Source organism: Chamaea fasciata, unplaced genomic scaffold (assembly GCF_029207755.1).
Source record: "Chamaea fasciata isolate MVZ Bird 193981 ecotype frontalis unplaced genomic scaffold, bChaFas1.0.hap1 SCAF_13, whole genome shotgun sequence".
Classification (NCBI taxonomy): domain Eukaryota; kingdom Metazoa; phylum Chordata; class Aves; order Passeriformes; family Sylviidae; genus Chamaea; species Chamaea fasciata.
The window spans coordinates 16921208-16935707 of record NW_027094098.1 but is presented as its reverse complement, the minus strand read 5'-3'; the positions used below and the strand labels follow the sequence as shown (position 1 = coordinate 16935707).

Sequence of the window (14500 nt, the reverse complement as noted above, 5' to 3'; positions counted from 1 at the left end):
TTTAATTGAAGTCACTACAGTTCTTCATCTGAGCGCCTTTGGTGAGCCATGACCATCTATGGGCCATAATGTTGGTAATTAATAATTTGTGTTTATTTAGTGTTGTTGAAGCTGTTGGCCGTGGTGCATGGGACTCTGACACTGTCCATACTGCTTCCCTTGTATCCCTCCCTCCATGGTGGTAATTGCAGCTACCACCCAAGAGATCTTCGTTGTTGTAAACTCTCTGTGGGTCAGCAGTCCTGAGAGTGACTGAAGAAGCTCCCCTAGCTTCATTCCTCTACCAAAGGTCTTACAGAAGGAACGGACGAAATAAACCCTCTGCTGAAACCGTGTCTGTTAAGAGGAGGAAGGGATGGCAGAAGTCTTTGCCATTGGCCAGGTTATACCAATAGGCGCATGCAACCCTCATGCGATCCGTGTCCAGAGGAGCGGGGCGAGTAGTGTTTTTTGTTGTGTTGGCATGAAGAGGCTGCAGTCCCAACAAGGACTTCTTATGCTGCTCACAAGGCCTGTGGCTCAAGCCAGATGTTCTGCTGAAGCAACTTGACGAATAGCTGGACACATCAATAGTGGGAGATTAGCATCTCTGTAATTTAAAGTATTTTCCTCCCTCCTCTCCCCTGAGTATCCTGATGTTTAAGGCTGCCAGAAAGTGCCTGTAATCTTGCCTTTAAAGTCAAAAGTGTGGGAGAAGGACTGTTTTAGGTGTCTCTAGGTGCCCAGTTTGCTGTATGGTGCAGAACTGTGGGTACATCACATTGCTGAGGCTGTTCCATATGCAGATATTATGCCTGTTTTGTGAGTAAGTGTCTGTGGAGCTGCTTGAACACAGATTCTTATTACTGCTTGTGGGAGTCGGAATTTTGTACTCTTGTCTTCCAAACCGTGTTCCATCCAGCAAGCCCTCAAAGTCTTGTGAGACCATCACCTTTGCATATTTTGTCTGAAAAGTCTTCGCGCGTAGCTCCGCGTGCCAGAAGCCGCATACTATGTTTTCCTAAAAATTACGTTCGGGTTGCCAAAAAAATTGGTGGGAACTTGCAATTTCCGAGTTACAAGTTCACACGCCAACTGCGAAAGGAGAAAAGCCGACGTGCGAGGTTTTGCAGAACCCTGACTGTCTCCCTTCCGGCTGAGCTCTAATCTGTGCTCCCACCGGTGTCGTGTGTGCCGACAGCCGGAGCAGGCACCGGGACTGGCGGCTCCCTTCCAGCGTGTGGGCAGCCCGAGCGGCACAGGCAAGCAGGAAGGGAAGGAGAAAAAGGAGACAGAGCTGCAGACTCAGACTTGAGAAGTAATTTCAGCCATGCCTTGGCGGATGGGAAATTGGGTTAGCGTGGTCTTTTGGAAAAACGCGAGTTGGGCAGTGAGAAAGGAGCGGATCGCCAGCGGAGCAGGTGGTCGTTTACAAAACAATCCATCTTTCTATGTATTTAGTAAGTCTTGAAGTTAATGGCTGCAAGAGATCCGTTTGTTGCTGCCCATGCTCTCCTGTCAATTATTGAAAATAGCTTTTACACATCCTGATTTTGCGTGTTTAAATATTTTGGGGTTTAACTTTGTTATTCCATTTTTTAAAGTCTTCAGCGGTTGCATGTCTGACATGGCTTTGTTATCCTAGATGTTAAGTTATGATCTGGCACACAGAGCATTAATTCCTTTATCAGCTCTATTTCCTTTACAGTTGTTCATTTAATTGAGCTCCTCTGTGTATTTTGCAAAACAAGATGCATTCATTATAACTTGCAGACCTCAGATAGTATTGTAACATGCTTCAGAAAAATAGCACTTTTGTAGATACTTGTGGAAGTTGGGTGTTTGGTTTATTTTTCAGATGATGGGAGGAAGCAGTAGCAGAATTCTTGCATGCATAATCAGTCAGAACTTTCCAGAAGCTCTTTATTCAAGTTATTTTCTTTTAAAGCTGTGTTTACTCTAAGAATTCGGCTGAGGCAGTTGAAATATGTGGCTGCAGTGGAGAACAAAATACACTGTATGTTTTGTTACTCTCCTTGTTCTGCTTTGACTTGTGCAAACAGTTTTAATCCAAAGGAAGAGATCATACGGTCTGTGACTGTGGTATCGTACAATCCAGTTTAGGGTGCAAATTACCCTCTTACAGCACATCCTGACATTGAATAGTCTTGTCTGGAATAGGCTGTAAATAGAGTGTATCCTTCTCTTTCACAAGCCCTTGGAGCAGGAAGCCACATGCCTTTAGCTCTACGGCGTTCAGGAGCCAGCACATCTGTGGGACCATGCACCTGCATGCGGCTGGAGATGTTCAAATACAGTCTTCAGAGCAGATTTTGAACATTAAACACTCATTTCTGGTTGTAAACGGCCTCCACATGCTGCCGGGGGTTCAGCACCAGAAAGGCCATTTCCTGGAGCACGGAGCAACCTCTGCTGAGCTTGGCAGTGAAGGACCCTCCCAGCCCAGGGCTGAACAGCTGGTTCTGGAGAGGTCAATGGGGCCACAGTGCTCTCCGTTGGGAGGCTTTCTGTTCCAGTGGCATCAGGCATGGAAAAAGGTGCAGACAGCCACAGGAGCGCTCACAATTGTTCACTGTCGTTGGCTGAGACAAGCTGGAGAGGCTCACTCGGTGTCCTGCAAATCTCCTCTGTTGCCTCTCCCTCTCCCAGCCATGGCTGATGGTGGATTAGAGGTGGGCATTGCTCCTCAGCCAGGGGTGAATGCAGAAGAGGGATTAAGAACTCGGTTCCCTGCATCCTGACTCAAAAGTAGGCATATGTGCTTTTTTTGGGGGAGTTAGAAACAAATTGGTTTCGACAGAGCTTTTTTAGGGAGTTTTCTCAGGCACAGGATGAAATTTTGAGGTGAAAAAAAAATCACGCTTCTTTTCCCGCTTCTCTATTGGGCCAGTGTGGAGAGGACCAACTGTATTTTTGGGTGCTTGGGATCCATGCGTGTGGCTGTTGAGGAACATGTGCTGCATGTACACATCTCCTGCACAGAAATGTGATGAGGTGGAATCCTTGCTCTGGACTGAGACTGGAGCTATTCCTGGGAAAGAAAACATCAAGAAAAAACGGGGAGTGAAGGCACCTCTTCTGTCCCACTTATTCTCTTCTGGCTGATGTGAGCTGGCGTGCTGGGTGCTTGGATAGCACGTGTGTGTGTGTTTGTGTCTTAGCTTACAAACCAGTGTGCACAGACACATTTGGTTTCCCTGATGTGTTGTGCTGTCCTTGCTGTAATCTGAGAGCCACAGCCCTTGGACAGGGCAAGGCAAAGAGTCCATCTGTGTTTCCACAAAAGCTTAGCTAAGTGCATTTTTTTATATTGTGTTATGGGCCTGATTCTTGCGGGGGGTTAGATGGTCTCCATTGTGGATGCTCAGCGTTTTTGCAAGTCACCCTGCTCAGAAGTTGGTGGTTACGGGGTTTTCTTAAGGAGAAAAAGCATTTTTCCGTTTGCTTCTCCATAAACTGAAACCACTGAAGAGCCCTTGCTTAGTTTTCCACACACAAGCGCACACTGATGGGAGCATGAGAGGGACTGCAGGTCTTGGAAGTCTTGAAGTGTGTGAAAACAAGGAGTCCTAATGAAAAGGGTTTTGCAATTTAATTGTAGTGGGTGTGCCTTTGTTTGTGCAAAGAAATGAAAGTGCTGGAGGCCGAAGTGCTTTCTTTATCCTCAGAATAGCAAGGAGTACAAACTTCCCTGGCCAGTTCTGCCAAGGTGGCCGAGACCTGCAAGTTCCTGCAGAGCTTTGGCTCTCTGCTCACTGGGACCCATCCCATGGACTTTGAGCCTTCAGCCATCCAGCCTCGCAGGGCTCTCCAGAAATACCACCTTTGACATGAAGGACCTTTCTTGGGTTCCTGAGTGCCTTTCTCTTAAAGGTGTTTGCTCACCTCACAGATCCCCCTGCATTTGGGAAGACCATGGTGTCCTTTGCAGTGGTTTTGAGAGTCACGACTTTTCCCTCGGGATGGTTCTGCACATCTCCATGTAGCCAGTGTCCTGCTTGTTCAAGGCAAGGGGCTTGTTCCTCCTGCCTTGTCAACCCCTTTGGAGCAGTCCCCGAATCCCAGTCTGGTGCCAGGGGGCCAAATGCCCTGTTCCCTTCTGTGTCAGCCTCCTGAGCTACCCTGTGCCCCACAGCAACACGATCCATTTTAAAGAGATGCTGTTTGCAGCATCTTGGACTTGCTGTGCGAGGATGAGAAATGTTAACATAAATTCTTTAAATAACATCTAGTAGTGTTGAATGCACAGAATTATAAAACATTTTTATATTCTGAGACTCATTTGCATCTTCACATTAAAAACTGTGGTTTTCTTCTCAGGGAATGGTTGCAAGATCTGATTTGTTTGGAAATCAAAGCTAAATTTGTGGTTTTGCTTTCCTCTTTGCCCTTCATTTGACAAATTTTTCTTGTTCTATAAATACAGAATTGTAAACAAGGGCTAATCCTTAGCAACAACCTGAAAAGTTAACATTTCTCTCCAGCTCCTATTATAATTAATTCAGACACTATGAATATGATGTGATTTACACATAATATTCCTAAGGCCAAGAGGTACTAATATCTTGTTAGAGAACTGAGGAAAAGAACATGCTTTTGTGTGTGCCATATAACATAATTGCACTGCATTTTCTTTCATGAGAAGGTGTTTAAAGATGCTTTTTACTTTGCATTTGAAAAATGAAAGGCTTCTGCTTCTGCATTTGGCTGAAATTGTCTTAAATGTGTTTTCCCTCCTGCAGCAGTCAACATTGTCAAAACATTTTGCAAAGTACATTTTAATAATATGGGTTAGGACCATCATTATATTAATTTAATTCTCTGTGTAGGTAAATTCGTAAGATGCTTCCACTTTGTCGTAAAAGTTTTTCACAGTAAACATCATCTGTTTTCCCTGTGCAAAAAAGGAAGAAGATAATATTGTCGACAAAAGGATAAATGCCTTGTGTGAAAATTGTAGCAGTATGACTTGAGCAGTCTTTCTCTCATGGTCCATCCTTGTATTTTATTTAATTTTCATTTAATTTTGTTTTGTTCTGTTTATATTTGTTCAGGGAGTGTTTTTGTAGTGTTAATCTGTGTAAGCCACATGCAGTTGAAAACTGCAACTCCCAAAAGGCTGTGATTAAAACATTATGGATGTGGCAAACCACAAATGCAAAAGGAAGTTTACATTTAGATTTTCTTCATAAAATATTTTATGCAAGTTTTGTAATACCTTGGTATCGTGGTCAGCATTGCCATAAAAATTCTGTGTTATATGGAATGATACAATCTGTGAAGCATTTCCCATTATGTAGACACCATGTCTTTAAATTATAGCAATTTCTTAAGATTTTAAAGCAAAATGAGCTCTTAGAAGTGTGATTAATAGCAGGGAATGAGGCTAACACTGGGTCATCAGTGGCACTCCATTACAAAAAAGGTTGGACTAATAAAAGCATCCATCTATTTGACCAATAAAGCATTTGAATGATATGCTTATAGTTTTTATCATAGTGTAGTTACTTTGTACTGAATAAACTGTGATTTTACGTGCTGGAAAAGGAGCGTGGAACAGGCAGCACGGCTGAGGTGAGAGCAGTTGTCTCAAGTAGGGAAATATCAGGACTTTCATGTGAAGCTTGATGTTTTCAGAAGCCTTCAGGTTGCAGTGTCTAAATTTTTGAAGCTGCTGTGAAATATCTAAATCCCCCGTGACCCGTGCCTGCCTGCCCACAGTCATTCGGTGAGGCTGGCCCTCGCTATCCTGCAGGGAGGGGAGAAAGGAGGGTATTGTGTGTAATCATTAATTCAGAGTTAAGTCCCCGGCAGCCCCAGACATCAGAAATACTCTGCTGCAGCACAGGAAATGGGGCAGCACTTCTGTTTTCCTGGTGTGCGGACGCCAACCCCGTCCTCGAGTCGCACCTTTCATCCTGCCTGCTATTATGCTGTCAACCTGATGTATTAAAAAATAGGCAGTTGCCTGAACAATACTGCATTTGGGTTTTATTTAAATACTTGTCTTATTAGTAGGTTGTACTGATTTCATGGTTTTGAACCCTTTTTTTTTTTTCTTTTTTTCTTTTTTTTTTTAACTTCAACAAAAGGCTAAATATTTTCTGAAAAAGAAAACCAAGGTTCTTGGCCAGCTGTGGATGTCCAGGATTGTGCTGTGAAAAAAAGTAACAAATATTCTAAAACTTGTAAAAAAATGATGAGGGGGGAGGCTTCTGGCCATCCTGCTGTTTGCACATGAAATGGCAAGGGAGGGGAGATTAGTGCCAGGGCCAGCTGTGACCTTGGATGCTTCATAGATTTGAGACTGTGATGATTTTCCTCAGTGCTTGGCGGTGATGCTGGTGCTCATCAGAAGGTAGGGGTGAATCGGGGAGGGACAGTGGTGCAGCTGGGAGGAAAAAGGACTCGTGGTATAGCCCACAGCTACGTCCACTAACCCTACCTGATTGCTGCAACATCTTAAAGGGCTTATTTTACATAGAAGGGGGATGAAGAGACCCGTGGAGGTCCCATGCAGGGATTGTGTCAGGGCAGGAATGTAACCCGGAGCCCTGGATTAACCTCTAGCGTTAGGAGCATCCATCTTCTCTCTCTGTACTTCAGACCTTCCCCGAAATCCGTGTTCAGGATAGACAGCTTGGAGAAACCTCCCTGGAGGAACACTGCCGTAGGAAATCTCATGAGTGTTACAGGGTGAGAGCTGGGGAAGGAAAGGCTTTCTGCAAGGTGGCAGTCCCAGGGGATTTGGGTGTCCTGAGCACCTTGAGGACTAAAATCACAAAGCCTCGGGCCAAGAGAGGGATGTTGGGTGGGAAGAGGTTTTGGTTGCAAGAAGGCATCCAAGGGACTTCTGGGCTAACAAAGAGGAGCTGGGGAGTTCTACAACGATCAGAGAATGGTGAGGGGAGGCAGAGGCAAGGGGGCTGAGGGTGGGAGAGAGAAAGGAGGGGGAAGAGGGCTGAAGCATGGTGTCATTGCTGCTGCAGGGCCCTGGCACGGCCTTGGGGGTGTGTGTGTGTAAACGACATGTGCCCATGGTCGTGCTGGGTGGGTTGGGCTGTGTCGAAAGCTGTTGTTTTGCTTGTTTGTTCTGAGAGTGAAATGAAGATTCTGCACCCCACCTTTTGCAGTTGTTGTTTTTCTGGGTTTTGATTTTTTTTTTTTTTAAATGCAAATGGATCTCTCACATCAGTGGTTTGGCCGGTAAATCTTGTTTTGTGAAACACTTTCAAGTGTTTTCAGCTCCTTTCTTTCCCCTTTATCGGAACAGATGCACAGCTCTGTATTTTCCCCTGCTGCCTGTTGTCTTGAGGTTGCACAGCAAGACTGCAAAGGCTTTTTTGTTTGTTGTTGTTGAACGGGAGGAAAAAAACCCTCAATCCACAGAAGAGTTAACAGGATTTCACTTGATCTGCTCGTTTATGCAATGAGTAATGCGAGGTTGGTAACAGCAAATTGTTGTTTATAAGCAAACATGGCACTGTGTAAACAAGAAGGCCTGGTCCCCAACTGGTTTGATTTCATGGTGGTCAGCAGCTGATGCATGTAACGTACAACCTTTCTGCTTCTCGAAATGTCAGAAGAATGACTATTTGTTTGTCTTGAGTTCTTCCCAGCTGTTTACTCTGTAATGCATTTGCCTCAACCTTGATTCCCTAAGAGTGGCCCCTTTCTCCTCCCTGCTCTGTTTACATTAGTCCTGCCCCGAGTGTCACCTATGAAATCTGTTGATTATTCCACCTGGTTAATGTTAAATTGCTCTTGCAAGATGATGTGTTTGTTCATAAACACAAATGCTGGGCCCCTTGTTTACTGTACCCATGGCAGCAATCAGTTATTAAACAAATATTGCTTTGTTTGCGGGTGTGAGCAGCAGTTTATCCTGCAAGGTCTGGAAAAAACCTTTAAATGCTGGGATTTTGATAAAGGAGAAAAAGGGGAGCTTGTCCCTGGAATGTGGCTGAAACTCACTTTGGTTTGCTTTGCTTATCTTTAACTTGGGTGAAGGGGCTAGAAAGATTAGCAAGTTGTTTGGTTTTTCCAAGAGATTTCCTTAGTGTAATGATATCTATCCAGTTGTTTGCTTTTTTCAGAAGGGAGAGAGCACTCCTGCAAGACGACTAGCACAGCAGTAGAAGTCTGATGGCTAGAAAATCCTGCATGGAGCAAACAAGGAGGTAGAAGGTCTAGGAAAAAGGTGTAGGGCTATGAACCAGGTAATCACCCCAAAAGTACGACCTTGTGTTCTATTGTCAGCGTTTGGTCGGGGGCTTTTCGGTTTCCCTCTCTTCTCATGTTGGATTTTAATTGATGCATGTGCCCTCGATGGAGTTGGAAAAGGCAAAGCTTTCAGTTTTACTTCTGAGGAGATCTGAGGAAAATGTGTTTTAGAAGCAGAGCCTTTTGAATGGAGAGAAAATACCAAATTTAAAAATGCGCTTTGTTGCTCCTCCTCCTGCAAGTGAGATGATGAAGCTGCTTTTCTTCTTTCTATAACTGGAAAACTGCGTTTACATCTGCTAATTTCTCTGTGCTGCCTGTTTGTTCTTTGGTTTCTGGGAGTCCTAATTACCATCCTGGTAGTTGTTGCTTTTGGGTTGTTTTGAAAACGAGCAAGAAAAACTCGCTCACACCATCTTTGTTTTTCAAAATTATTGTTTGTTGTTGTTTCTGAGTGGGGCTTGGATTTCAAATGCCAGGCAGGACCTGTTAGCACCAACAGTAAATGGCTAGGGCTTTTCACACAAAGGGAGTAAACCCTCTTTGAGTGACCTTGAGAAAGAAACGTTAACTCTTTTTGTGTGAAGGTGCTTTCTATTCCTGTATTTGTGAATTCATTTGTTAAAATGGGAAGGGGTTGTGTGTTCCTTCATATGTGAATTCATTTATTAAGATTACTTGGATAAAAATTCTTAGAAAGGATAAAATTAAATAATTGTCCTCTTCATCCCTTGGCAAAGAAGACAACAAAATATGCATAAAAATGTGATCCACTGCATTCCTTAGTTTGGAGCAGTGATCCAAACATACTGCTTGTTTGGGCTGCTGGAGCAGTGTCAGGGCTGGAGGGGAGCGAGAGGTTCCTGAAGTGTGTAAGTGGACAAGCTGGTCATTAATTGACTCGTGTTACTGCCATGAATCAAACCTTTGCTACCTTGAACGAAGTGAAAATAGTGAAGTGAAAATGGCATCGTGCAGAATTGTTAGAGTTGCACCTGGCTTTGAGGTGGTTTTTGACTTCTGGAGGCTGCTAGAGAGTTAGGTATGCTTTAATGGAGACGTGCATGGAGGGTGGGAGTCTAATTCATCTACAGCCAGCACTTGGTACGAGGTTTCATGTTATCTTGTTGTAGCAGTGCTGCTGCTGTCTGGCACAAACTGACTGTATTTACTAAATGCAACTTTGGTCTTTTATTTGGTTGAACAGTCACCTGTTTTTCTGTGAGGCAGGCTGCAGGAGTTTGTGATGCAAGCTCAGAGCAGTGTGCATGCAAACAAATAAGTCCTGGCTGTGAGAGCAGCTCTGCAGTTTCTGTTCCTGTTGTGCACGGAACGGCAGGGAGCCCCACGCTGCCGTGATGCCTGGGCTGGGATGAGCAGGTGGGTACATCCCCAGGGACACGGGGCCAGCACAGAGGGAACCCTGCACCTCACCATGCTGCTCTTGTGAGCTTCCTTCTGGAGGAGTCACTCCTCTGGTGCTCGTGTCCATGTGGTAGCAGTCACGGAGTCGCATGGTGCAGTGAACTGTGGCTCCTGGTTTGGCTCGGGAGTTTTTTTTTTGGCCACTCGCCATTCCTTTCCTTCCAAATAAACGATGTTCCCGCTGATGGTAAGGATGATTTCTGTCAAGCTCACGGCTGAAAGACAGCTCTCCCCAAGAGAGAGGAAGGAACCTCACTCTGCCGATGATGGTATGTAAATGATTACATCATATTTGCCAGTCACTTGGAAGTGGCCCAGCTCTAGAGCTTTTATGCATCTATGGCATGAGTTTCATGCTGAATATGGATTTAATAGCTGTCAAGCTGAGAGGCATAGATTGAGATAGAGCTGGCTTTGCAAAGGGGGTTTGTTTATCCAAGGTGAGACTGGGAGTAACTTCTGTGTGCATGTGTAAAATGAAGGAAGAATGCAAAAAAGCTGATTTGAGGAAAGGTGAATTGGCCATCGTCTGCCTAATGCTTTGGGTCTTACCTCATGGAAGGGAGTGAGATCTGTTGTCTTCACAGCTTGGTATGTTTTAGTGCACTGGTTTTTCTTGGTGACCAACTCCAGCTCTTTTGAAGAGAGCAAATGGCAACCTTTTAATGTCTGTTTCAATTAATTATTCTTGGATTTGCCTAATCTCTGTTCTTACTGATTGTGGTCAGCAATACCCTCAGCAGAAGAGACTTCCTTAGGGATAACTGCACTGACTGGTTCTCTGACAACTTAAGTTGTTTGACCATGATTTCACAGTAAGACAGTGTGGCACAAGTGGGATTAGGCTCCTGATTCCCCTTCCCTTCTCCTCACTGCAGCAGTCTTAAATTTCAGCTCCTGCAGAGCATCAGTCAGCCTTTCACTGAGCTGCCTCCAAATGATTTCAGGTTGCTGTGGCCCTGATGGTAACACAGTGCTGCTGGAAAGAAGGAGCCCAGGCAGTGTGAGCCACGTACCCCAACAGTGAAATAGGTAGTGCCATTGCATATAGTTAAATAAATTAAAAATTGTGGTTGGCTGCTTCTAGACAGGAGTAGGTGAAGCTGCCATTCAGGAGACTTGAGGGTGGCAAGTGGACATAAACCCGTCATGGGTAGTAGCAAGCCAGCCTGGTCACCATCATGACCCACAGGGAGGAGGTAAGGCAGGCCATGTCCTTCTTTTGGCCAAGGTGTTGTACTCCACCACTTTTGGAAAGCACGGGCTTTTCATTCACTGATTTTAATTACAGCTTCACTTTTTCCTGCTCCTTGCTTTTGCTTCTGTCCCCTCCCCGTGGCTCTGCATCACCAAGTAGCTCTACCCCAGCGTCAGCAGGGCAGGGAAGGGGAGCAGCCCTGTGTAAACCAGGTGCCAGGGCCGTGGGCTGCAGGGATGCTCCAGGAGCAGCGTGATTTGTTTCCCTTCCTGGGGAATCCTGCACATCACCTCTGCCATGTGCTCAAACTCCACTGGCCCAAGGCTTGGGATGAGTCCAGCCGAGGTGAGAGCGTCAGGAGGCAGAGCCAAGGATGCGCTGCGGGTAATCCCATTTCTTCTGGACCCTTTATTTCCTAAGCACTAAATGAAATTTCAGATTTCAGATATGTCTAGACATATACAGTGCACGATAAAGTTGATAATACATTAATCATTTTTAACAACAGGTAATATGCATAATTTATGGTGTTACAGTGCTATCTTTTTTGATATTTATGATGGATAATGCTCAGTTTTTGCCCTCATATTACTGCTTTAAATTATACCACAAGAAAATTAATGAGAAAGTAGATTTATGGCTTTCATTTGTTTGTCAATTCGGAAATTAATTGGGTGTTAATTTTAGCCGTCCCTCATCAGACCAGGTCTTTAGTATGTGTGCATTACTTTGCATTCATTGAAGCCTACCTCCCATTTACTGTGGGTCACTAGCTTTGCATACATTAAAATAGCCCTCAGGCTCATTCTCTTGATTACTTTTTGAACTGCCATGCATTAGAAAATTTACGCCTTTCTGTTATAATTATGAAAATTCTCTATTGGAAGATGGTGCTTGCATAACAGCAAGTGTACAGTCTTGCTCGGCGATGTAAGATCATATAGCAAATCCCAATACGTTTTTGTTCTAATCCTAGAAAATAGCACTCTCGACAATCTTTGTTGTGCGAGTTTCATCCTTTGAAATTTCAAGGATCCATTTTAATGCACTGAATTACCTCTTTAAGCTGGGGAAATATCAAAGGATTTCACCTCGTCGCTGTCTCTTTGTTTCCTCTTTCCACACATCCCGTGCATGTTCCTTCCCTTGCCTTGCTCCAGGTTTGCCTCTCCTCCTCCAAACCCCGCTGTCAGACGTGACTCAGCATCACTTTTTAGGCCAGCGAAGCCTGATTTGCTCTGTTTGCTACTATTTTGGTTGATTCCTAAAGATGATCCTTAATTGCACTTTGAATCCCCTTCTCCTTTCTCCTACTCCTGCACAATTCAGCAACCACCAGTAGTGTGTAGGCGAGTGGCCTTCAAAGGGGTAAGCATGAAGTTTTATCCAAAAAGTACCCTAATGTACTGACAGTTGATCTATAGTTAGTTAGTACATAATTATACCTAAAATACACCCTGTCAGCAGGATAAATGACGGCTACTGAAAACTCTAAAAGCATGACGGGTGTTCACCCATCTGCAATGACGAGAGCGGAGGGGTTTGTAAGTTGAGAAAGGCTGGTGAGTTCAGCATGATCTGATTTAGTTAAATCATGCCATATGTTGGGATAGCTCTCTCTAATAGTCGTGCTAACCACAAACACAGGCAAAGAGAAGTCATCTGGTCCACCTGGCTAGTTTGGACTTCCCTCCCCGGCATTATTTCTGCTCTTAGCATGGTGGCAGCCCTTGAGCTGCTCATGTGAAGCTGGCTGATTCACAGTTAATTGTGACATGGTGTAATTTAGTAAATGAGCAGCTGAACATCTGTACGCCTTCCCCCACGGCACATCAAGCCTTACCTTACACAAGGCTTTTAATTTCCACTAGTGAATCCTTTTTCTTTTACTGAACTCATGGATGGCGGGATGGTGCTGCTGGCTGCCTCGCCAGCCTAGGCACGGGGTGTCAGCTGCAGGAGATGGGCGTTTTGGCATCAGCTGGGGGACATCAGAACATGTTCCTGGAAAAATTCATTACTGGTGGTGGGATGTGGAGCCTGAGGTGCTTTACCTGGCAGGGCACTTGCTGCAAAGATACCGGGACTAAAAGAGACCACCTGTGAGAGGGGCAGGGGTCTCCTGGGAAAGCTGTGGGGTCCTCGTTGCGGATCACCGCGGTGCCAGGCTGGTGCTGCAGGGCGTTTGTCTGTCCCTGTGCTGTGGGGAGGCAGCAGCTTTGCTCCCGCTCTCTGCGTTCCCTCGCTGGTCGCACTCCGGAGCGCGTTTCGTTTTCAAGAGGTAAAATCCTGTCGTTGCGGTGTTACGTTGTTGTGGAATTCTTCCAAACAGTGTTTGAGGGTTTTATTGTTTTCTTTTTTTGCTTTGTTTTGTTTTTAATAATTACACAGATAAATTCCCTAAAATTATTCCTGAGCCTGTTTTGGGGAGCTGCTTGTGACAAATAGGTAGAGCTTATATTTATAAACTATGCACTTATGGGTAGAATGCCTGCTGGAGAATTTTGGGCTAGATCGAGTGATTTGATCACTCACTTAAAACTGATTTTAGCATTGAATCTTCTGCCTATAAAAGTAGAAATACATTTTATCAATCTGTGTTGTGTTTAATTTACATGTCCTTTCATGGCTGGGCCAAGTTCTTTAAGGGCATTTATTCTGCTTCATATAAATAATTGATCAGCCAAGTTAATTTACTTCTGCCTGACTTGGTCAACCTTAATTAACTGCCCTGGAATAAAGACTGAACTTTTTGTTAGCTTAAAATCTTTCACAAATGTGGCAAAGAAGGGTTGTTTTATGACAACATTTTTGCTCTACCACTGATCCCAGGGGATGGAAATGCTTCATGATCCTTATGTGCATATATGTATTTGTAAACACCTCCAAGTACTAACATGTAAAATATAATCATCAGCCTCGAAGAAACTTTGAAACACACAGGCTGCATTGTGAATTTGTAGTCCACATCGAGTCTGGAAGCATATATAAACAGGGATTTTAAGGCCAGAAGACTCCAGGGATGTTTTTTAAAGGTGATGATATGCTTAAAGATATGGATTGGTGCTTATTGAGGAATCTTAAAAGTGCCTCACCAGATGCCTCCGTGTATGATGAGGCATCTAAAGACATCTGAATATCAGTCCCTTAGTCTTTCAGACTTGGAGTGGGTCCTTATTCTGACAGGTGCTTCAGTCAGTAAATCCTCCCTCATGCTGACATTAAACAATGCTGCTTAGTCTTCAGAAACTATACTGGTAGCAGAATTGCAGCAGTGGCACACTTCAGCGCCCACCTCCTGCCTACTAATCTCCATGCTTAACCTTGCTCATCTTAATAGGCCAGTGGAGCTGAGATGTGTATCGGCAGCATCTGTCTTGCTGGTGTTATGGACTTTATGGACTTATTTTTAATGCATTAGCAAAGAACTTTTTCAGAATTAGGATTCCTTTAGGTTCTATTTTTTTTTTTACCTCAAAGCACAGACACTGGAGTGATCAGAAAGATTATTTTGTTTCAGGCAAGGTTTACTGCTGACCTATGTTTTCTCAGTTTTGACCGCGTTTTTAAGAAATTGGCTGTCCCCTGCTTCTCTCCAAATTATCTGGAAGATGATTAGCTGTTGTTCTCCTGTTGACAGAGTGCCGCCTTTTG

General features: G+C 44.3%; 1 protein-coding gene across 10 annotated transcripts in view; it reads left to right on the top strand.

Moving 5' to 3' along the window:
- Positions 1-14500, top strand: part of FOXP1 (forkhead box P1) — a 438146-nt gene that overhangs the window by 254914 nt on the left and 168732 nt on the right. The window contains exon 1 of one of the 10 annotated variants that reach the window (XM_066195726.1): positions 7914-8219. The exons of 8 other annotated variants lie outside the window; for them this stretch is intronic. The gene's annotated coding sequence lies outside the window, so the exon portion shown is untranslated. Of the gene's footprint in view, positions 1-7913; positions 8220-9581; positions 9604-14500 lie in introns of those variants that run through there. One more of the 10 variants, XM_066195727.1, reaches the window with a different exon arrangement.